Source organism: Zalophus californianus, chromosome 7 (genome assembly GCF_009762305.2).
Source record: "Zalophus californianus isolate mZalCal1 chromosome 7, mZalCal1.pri.v2, whole genome shotgun sequence".
NCBI lineage: Eukaryota > Metazoa > Chordata > Mammalia > Carnivora > Otariidae > Zalophus > Zalophus californianus.
In genome coordinates, this window is record NC_045601.1 from 71,071,392 (window position 1) to 71,080,903 (window position 9,512).

The 9,512-nt window shown below is 40.1% G+C and overlaps 1 pseudogene; it reads right to left on the reverse strand.

Annotated features, from left to right (window-relative positions):
• Positions 1-6,817: 6,817 nt before the first annotated feature.
• Positions 6,818-7,384, reverse strand: LOC113927155 (annotated as a pseudogene).
• Between the last annotated feature and the right edge of the window lie 2,128 nt (positions 7,385-9,512).

Consider the following 9,512-nt stretch of genomic DNA (forward strand, 5'->3'; position numbering starts at 1 on the left):
AGTCAAAAATGGAATCCCTCAGGGAACCATCATCACCAACTCCCATCAGAAGCTGGGGTGGAAACAGTCACCTTCTCTGTCAGGATCTCTAGTGGGAGCTCCCCCCTAGAATTAGAAATGGGCAGAAATGGTGAGTGTTAGAGTCACCTCTGGAGATGAGAAGTTGAAAGAGAAATTGAGGGGTGAAGAAGCTGGCAGCTCCTGTCATTGGTGGTGTTGGTGGGAGCAGGGGAATGGAAGTTCCACATAGAGAAAGTGACGTTCCTGACTGGGGAGTCCCCTGCTTTAAGGCTTCTCCTTCTCCTTCTCCTTCTTTTTCTTAAGCCTGCTTCTTTTGACATTGTCTTGGTCAGAAAAGTTATTGAGAAAAGCAAATTAGTTTTGCCTACTTTTTCTAAGAAACATTTGGTATCCTTAGAAGATTATTGTCATTTGAAGAGTTCATGGTTGATCTTAAAGCAGCACTAGGAATGAGACTTGTGTCTCCTTTCCTTGCTTCCTTTTTTCCCAGCTACCTTTGACGATGTAATCCTGAGAGAGAAAAGTCTGCTATATCTCTATTTTCCCCTTCCCAGGTTCTCCTGACAGGGGATGTGGAGGTGGCTGGTAGGGATGAGGTGTAGTGGCCAGAATGAGGTGGTGTGAGGGCTGTGGTCAATTCACCTGGAACTTTATGAAGACAGTGGGAAATACTTGGTCACTGGTGTCCACTTGCTTTTAGTTTCCTTTGGAATCAGAAGTAGCTCCTGCTAACACATGGTGATGCAGGAACACACTGAGTGTGACTAGACTGGACAATAAGTAGGTATCAGTCATTAGGAAATTTGGCAAGAAAAATGCCAGCTTGGAGTCTACATGTCAAACTCCAGTCTTGCTTCTCTTGCCTTTATTCATCTCCACTCTCCAGAGTGGAATCCACTGAGTTCTTCCTCTCCCTTCTACCTCTGCAACTCCCCCTTGAGTGTGCACCTACCACTGAACTTAAAGCAAGAAAGATTTTTCAGCATAAGCCTCTCTCCCACTGAATCAAGGTTCATCCAGGGATTCTTTAGTGTGGAAGCACTCTATCAAATCACTTTGCTCAGGTATAGTTACCCAAATTAGGTCTCTTCTCCCATCTTGGCCCAAAGTCACAGATCCACATTCTCTTCCACTCAACTTGTTTAAGGTCCCAATACCTTAGTTTATTAAGGCAGAAAAAAATATTCAATGGAAAAAGTCTATTCAATAAATGGTGTTGGGAAAACTGGACAGCTATATACAGAAGAATGAAACTTGACCATTCTCTTACACCATACACAAAGAGAAATGTGAAATGGATGAAAGACCTCAATGTGAGACAGGAATCCATCAAAATCCTAGAGGAGAACATAGGCAGTAACCTCTTTGACATTGGCCACAGTGACTTCTTTCAAGACACGTCCCCAAAGGCAAGCGAAACAAAAGCGAAAATGAACTTTTGGGACTTCATCAAGATAAAAAGCTTCTGCACAGCAAAGGAAACAGTCAACAAAACTAAGAGGCAACCCATGGAATGGGAGAAGATTTTTGCAAATGACATATCAGACAAAGGGCTGGTATCCAAGATCTATAAAGAACTTCTCAAACTCAACACCCAAAAAACAAATAATCTAGTCAGGAAATGGGCAGAAGACATGAACAGACACTTCTCCAAAGAAGACATACAAATGGCTAACAGACACATGAAAAAATGTTCATCAACATTAGCCATCAGGGAAATTCAAATCAAAACCACATTGAGATACCACCTTAGACCAGTTAGAATGGCAAAAAATGAGAAGGCAAGAAACAACAAATGTTGGAGAGGTTGTGGAGAAAGGGGAACCCTCTTAACTGTTGGTGGGAATGCAAGTTGATACAGCTACTTTAGAAAACCGTGTGGAGGTTCCTCAAAAAGTTAAAAATTAGAGCTACTGTATGACCCAGCAATTGCACTACTGGGCATTTACCCCAAAGATACAGATGTAGTGAAAAGAAGGACCACATGCACCCAAATACCTTAGTTTAAATCATCTAATACTTCGCTTTTATGAAAAAACTGATTAAGAGATTAACTTTGTAAGGGAAATAATTTGAGAGAGAGTGTCTCCTTCCCTAGGCACTCAAAGCTCTTCCTGTGGGCTAAGTTCAGTTCTAAGGAGGCTGTCAGCTTGCACCTAATACCTTGTACCCATTCACATAAATACCTTCTCCAAGAATCACCATAATGTAACACTTTAGTCTTGTCTTTTTTTATGCCCTATCTACTTATATTTGTTCACAAAGATGATAAATACAAAAAATTAACCAAATAGAAATAAAAATAGAGAATGAATAATAAAGCAGATATTAAAGCTCTACCATTACTGAGAAGGATTAGAAAACTTTTTTTTAAGTTTTTTTTATGTTAACTCCAGTATAGTTAACATACAGTGTTGTATTAGTTTCAGGTGTAAAATATAGTGATTCAACAATTCTATACATTACTCAGTGTTCATCATGATAATTGTACTCCTAATCTCCATCACCTATTTTACCCATTCCCCCCACCTCTGGTAACCATCAATTTGTTCTCTACAGTTAAAAGTCTGTTCCTTGGCTTCTCTCTCTCTCTCCATTTTAGAAAAGCTAGTTTTAAGCTTCCTGGCAGTAAAGGCAAAAGGGAAAATACAATATTTGGAAGGAAAAAGCATGCCAATTTTTTATAAGAGATAAAATTTATCATCCTTTCTAACTCAGAGAAATTTTTGCACAACATTGTCTGAGAAGCAGGGAGTGGTTCAATGGATAATGTTCTCAGCCAATAAAGATAATAAAGAAGGAGTTTTCATAAAAACATCTGTGTAGTAACCTTTGGCAGAAGTACTACAGGGGACACAAGGGAAAGGGCATTTGAGTTTGCCAGGGGGTGGAGCAGAGGAGCCTTCACCAAGGAAAATAAAATGTTAGTGCTGAGTGTAATTTTAGCAGATAGAAACAAGAGAACAGGGATTTTCTAGAAGCAGAGACATAGAGTTCATAAAGTTCTAAAAGTTATTTGCATGTTCAGTGAAGCATCAAAAGTCCAACCATGTTGGGTCAAGACATAAGGGACATAAGAAGATAGGCAGTATAGGACCAAGACGCACATCTTGTGCCCCTTGCCTTTGGTGGATATTCTACAAGTTTGCATGAACCATGAATCAGGGGTATCTGTGGCTCTCCTAGCTAAATAGAGAATTCCTTTACTATTCTTAAAGACCCTGTTCTATCCATATGTGGTCCATTCTATCCCCCCTTGAATCATTCTACAGTTCCCAAATATCTCTATTGTGCATCACTTCTACTGAACATTTCCAGAAGGAGATCAAGAAGTATGTTCAGTAGGTTGCATTGTATTTCAATATGATGGCCTTGCTTCTGGAAGTATTACTTTTCCTAGGCAATAAATCACAGCTGTTACTAAAAATCACAAAGAGCCAAAGAGCCTTTGGTCTATGATTACTTTGCTTGAAACTTTGAAACTTTTACAATGAAAAGAAATAGAAAAATCTCACTGAGACATTTCAGTGCACATACCATGGTTAAGACATCCAAGGTAAGTTTGCATTTGTTGCCAGTGTAGTTACCTGAGCTGCTTTGACATATTTCCAAATGAACTTGCTACAGAGGTGAAATATCAGTCACACAATGCATGCACAGGTGAGGTAGAACAAGAACCACATTGCTGTATTTTTTAGTCAAGATGGTTTTAATATGGAAGCACCAGAAAACTCAACACATTTAAACAATAAGGAAATATGTTGGCATTGGCTAGAATACAAAAGTCCAAAGGTAGGATAGCTTGAGGGTTAGCTAATTTAGTGGATCCAAATTTTTTACCCTTTGGTGTTTATGTCTCTGAATATATTATATGTCAGCCTTCATCCTTAAGATGAAATCGGGGTGGTTGCATCACTTCTGGACCTCAAAACCATGCAGGATAATAACAGGGGAACCAAAAAAAAACCTGCCCTTTGCTGTGTTCTTGCTTAAGATGGAAAAAATATTTCCCAGAAGTTTTGCAAACTTCATGTCATATCTCATTGCCACACGCCCAATCAGGAATATACCACACCCTGAAACTGAGGTCATCCTCCCAATCACAGGACTTCTATACAAAGTGAGGGCATGAAATGGGTATCAAGGAAAAAACTATCATTTTCCAACCAGACCATCATTGTGCCAGGACTATAGAACAACTTTAAAAACAATTCTGATACTTTTGGCCAAGAATGAAATTTCTCTCTTTTGAAACTTGCCCAAAATAGCAAAAAGGATACCACAAGGTGGGGGCACAACCTCAAATCACACACTATGAAATATCTGCCAAATATCGTAAAATTGGGGTCAAAATAAATACGAGTTTTGAGAGACAACATGTACTTCCTCAGACCTCTGGTAAAATACTGATAAGCTAAAATAGTTGACACTGTCCAAAAAGCCCCATCCAAGGATGTTGTAATTGGAAGAGCAAGATTTGGCTAAATATCAGGCAGCTGGGAGTGGCTACAGTAGAAGCAGTTAATATGATTTGACAGAGGTGATAAACATGAGAGTCCAACTGCCAAACAGAAAAGATGTGACATACACATGAATGGAATTTCTGAAGAATAAAACAGAACATATGAAACAGAGAAAAGTATCCAACAATACAATAGAAGAAAACTGTTCTGGAATAATTGATAGAACTGAATCTATAGGTTGAAAGAAAAACGTTGACCCAGAAAAAAATGATACAGAATAATCAAGACCAAGCTATCTCCTTTGATAATGTTACTGATCTTCAAGGACGAAAAATGAATTTTGAGTTTACCCACAAGGAGAAAAATAAGTTTCTGAAGGAGGCAGAAATAACCAAGTGGATCCCAGAGACTTCGGTAACAATTAATGCCGTAAATCACAGATCAGTGTCTACAAACTTCTGACGGAAATTCTAAAGGAAGTGGGGCTTTTCTTTAGATTAAATGCTGTCAGGAAGCAGCAGTATTTTTATGATTGAGTACCCTAGTAATTCTTATCTAAAATGTGAGAAGAATTTAGCAAGGCTAAATGTGTGATTGGTAAAGAATCAGCAATCACTCAGATTAGACAGGGTAGGGGGATATTTGATTATTTTTGTGGTTTGGGCGATGTTCATATTTTTGTCTGAAAATGGTTTTCTATGAAATTGTTTGTGTTCAGCAGAACACCATGGCCTGGTCGTGAGTGCCAGAGCAGCTCCCAGGGGTCAGGAACTGCTGTCCTCTCCCTCAACTGTCCATAGCTGAAGTTATATTGTGAATATGAATGTCTGTGTATTGTGGTTTGGGACTTCTGATATTCCTTAGGAACTTGAATCATGCAAATAAAATTGATACTTATAAGTTGCTATAATGAGCAAATGTGGTTCTAAGATTTCATTATGTTATGCATCTGTTGTTATAATTTTTTGGATGTGGGGTTTGCGTTGCAGTAGTTACAAAAACTATAGTAGTAATCGTAATAACAGCTGCCATTTATTGTGTCTAAGATGTACTACACAACATATAGGTGCTCTGTCCTTGCATCTCTTTTACCTCTCTCAAAACCTGGGAAGGTAGATATAATTATAGATGATAAAAAATAAACTCAGAGAGTGTACATAATTTCCCCAAGGTCGCCCATGAATTGCGTGGCAGAGACACAATACATTTCCATGTCTCTCTAACCTCAAATCCCATATCATTTAAGTTGATAAATGTTAATATAAGTTTTCAGAAACCTATTATTTTCTATTATCAGAACAGCAAATGCCAAAAACAGCAGTAGCAGCAGCAACAATAGCATAGAAAGTACATTTTTGTTAAAAAAAAAAAACAACTCTTGAGACTGCCTCCTTCCCCCATATAAGGTTTTTTTAATCTGAAATTTACTGGATTACCTGATATTTGCATAATGACTTTGTTATCATCATTTTTTTTTTCTTTCAGCTGATCTCAAATAATTGGTTTAGAATGACTTCCTTTTTCTCCAGGTTTCTAGCTCCACTGGTGGGTAAAATTTAGGTAGTAAGTTTCTCCAAAGCACAGTGAGGAACCCATCTGTGGTGGTATAAGCCACAGATGATCACAGAGAACAAAGCTCTTGACATAGGTAGCATCTGACAGCCCTCCTCTGCTGGTCCCTTTTGGTAATGTGCTGGTGAGCTGAGAGGCCAAGACAAAATACAGTGACATTTTTGGCTGACAATTCTTTTAGAAGATTTTCCTTTCTTGAGCTGCCCTTGAACTAAAACATTGAATAGAAGATGCCATCTGGCCAATAAAACTTCCCAGGAATTAGCTCACCAAGAATGCTTTATCTTTTATAAAGTTTATCCCAGGATCCCCAAAAGGCTACTAAATGAGGGTTGAGTCCTTGAAGTTGCAACACTTTCCCATGCTGCCTTGTCTGGGTTACCAGTCTCTGATCGCCCTTTAGAATGTTGAAGAAATGGCAGAGGAGAGATGAGGGTTATATTGGTTTGGGTGTCCTGGTGAAGGGGGGACCTGGGTTTAGAGATCTCAGCCACGCAGGTATACAGTTTGATCCAAGGGAAACCCACCAGTTCCAGAGGAAGATGCTCCAGCCTGCACAGAGATGATAGTCCAACTCCAGTCAATACTTGGACGAGCCCCTGTTTTGGACTGAGCAGAATAAGAAAAATTGATGGGAGAAGAACTGTATCAAGATATTATATGAACCAACCAACAGGAACAAAGAATTTTTAATATTTATTTAGTTGGCAATTAGAACTGATATTTATGTGTAAAATTTTTACGGAGAGGAAAACTTTGGCTTTTTTTTTTTTTTGGTTGTCAAATGATCCTTTATTGAAACATTTTCCTTTGTAGTTAACTAGCCGGGCATTCCAGCGCACCACTATTGATGTCATCTATGATGTCATGAGGGTGGCGGCCATCTACATTGCAGCCCACAGACTGGGCAGTCCCCAGGATCTCTTTAATGGTTCCAGAGAGTTCTCTCGCTAAAGATCGGTGTCACATCTGTCGGGCAATATTGACAATCTCATCAAAAGTGATATTTCCACTGTGCTTAATGTTTTTCTGCTTCTTTCTGTCTTTTGGTGGTTCCTTGAGGGCTTTGATAATCAGGGCAGAGGCAGAAGGTACCACTTCAATCTGGGCCTGTCTGTTCTGAATGGTCAGTTTCACTGTAATCCTTAGACCCTTCCAATCACCAGTTGCCTTGGCGATGTCATCACCAACTTTTTTGGAGACAGACTCAGCGGGCCTATCTTCGGGGCCAGGGCAGACGAGGCACCGACTTCGCCACCGGTGCACCTCAGGTACACGACTTTGATCTCGTTGGGGTCGAATTTAGGTGGCATGGCGGAGGTGGCTGGTGTCGGATGAACCCGGATTCGGGACGACCGAAGAAAGTTGCACCAAAACTTTGGCATTTTTGTGTCAAAGTTTGAATCCAGCTGTCTCTTACCCCTCCACATTTCAAAGACGGTGCTTCCAAACCATTTGACCACAAGAGTCAATCCCTTCACAAGGCTTCCCTCACTGATTCTACCAGGAATGTTGCAAATTGCACACACCTGTCTGCACCTTATAACCTCCTGACCCCTTACTAATCCGCTGTTTCCCCTCACACTTCTGCTCCCTTCCTTTTACTACTTCTCCCAAGTGTGCGCACGAATCTATCCCTCACTTCTCTAAAGCTCAGCAAAGACCATCACATTTAAGGGCGCCTGGGTGGCTCAGTCAGTTAAGCGTCTGCCTTCAGCTTAGGTCATGATCCCAGGGTCCTGGGATCGAGCCCCACATCGGGCTCCCTGCTCAGCGGAGAGCCTGCTTTTCCCTCTCCCTCCGCCTGCTGCTCTGCCTATTTGTGCTCTTTGTCAAATAAATAAATAAAATCTTTAAAAAAAAAAGACCATCACGTTTAGCCAAATCTTACTGCTGATTTAGGAATCACAAAAGGTAATTAAAGAAATTACAAAGAGGTTGACAATTGGTGTAAAACTAGAATATGCCCAAGGCCCCTAGATTGTGTACCTTCAGGGTCCCCTTATTGGTACCTCTCTTCTGGTGTCTCATGACCTTCTTCCCAGACACCAGTGCCAACCTGAGCATTCTTTCTCACCCAGTCTAAGCCCTTGACCCCTCAGAGGCTTCCTCACTCCCAGACTCAGAGAAGCTTCTGCTGAGATATAACTCCTTTCACAAAGGGGACAAACTTGTGACCGCACAATGGAACTGGTCTCTCCTAATTTTATCACTTAAAGCAAAAAAAAATTTTTTGCTTCATTTTTGCTTAACCATGAAATTAAAATAGATGTCTTCCCAATACAAAAAGGGGGCATTCTTCTTTTAAAAGTTGAACTTGTATCCCCACCTCTAATAGAAGTTTCAGTCTTATCCCCCACCCTGTCAAAAAAAAATGGAGGGTCCAGTCTCAGGTACAACACCCAGAAAAATGAGGCATAGGCAATATATTGCTGATGTTATCATAAATATTATCAATTCTACTGTTAAAACAAAAAGCAGTTGATCATACCAGACTTTCTTAAAAAATAAAAAATATATATTGATGGATATATTTCTCCCAATATCCTTCTTTCTAGAAAGCAAATCTCTGCCGAGGATCCCTTGGACCAGAATAATGTCAGATTTCTGACATATTATGGAATTGTATCAATTTGCTAATAAGCAATTTAATAACATAAGGGCTCTTATTTTTTTTCCTAATGAAAGCATATTTTGTTTTTTGGGGTTTTTTAGAGAGAGACAGTGTACATGAGAACGAGCAGAGGGGAGGGGCAGAGGGAGAGAGAGAGAGGGAATCTTAAGCGGGCTCCACACCCAGTGCAGAGTCCCATGTGGGGCTCAATCTCATGACCCTAATATCATGACCTGAGTTGAAATCAAGAGTAGGAGGTTCAACCAACTGAGTCATCCGGGAGCCCCATGAAAGCATACTTTGAACCATTCTTAGTCATGTAATAAAATGTTCTATGGGGTCCTACCAACACAGCAGAGGAGCTGGGATCCAGTTGTGTCTCCTTAGTGAAATTAACACCACCCGAGGCCATGGTCCCTTGTTTAAAATTGCCACCTCAAAAACTTCTTTTGTCACCCAGCCTCCATTTTGCTAGAAGCCTTTAAATTATTAAGTGATTATCTCAGTACCTCACATTTCTTCTAGTTCTTTATGAAACGATCTTGGTGCTAGGTTTTGCCAATTTCATTCAACATGGCCACTTTTATTAATGAATGATGTAAATGGCTTTTTGGCCATCTGTGGTCAGTTATTTTCTCATGAACCTAGATTCCATTTCCCTTGTTGAGATGGTCATTTCCTTGTATTTATAGGACTCCTTTCACACACACCCTGGCCTTTCTCTATAGGGTTTTGTATCCTGACCTCATCCCTGACCAACAGGATGACAGCTCTCTGACTATCCATATGTAATCCCTTCTTGCTTTTTTTCTGAAATCCTTCAGCCCTCACTCTGATCTCAC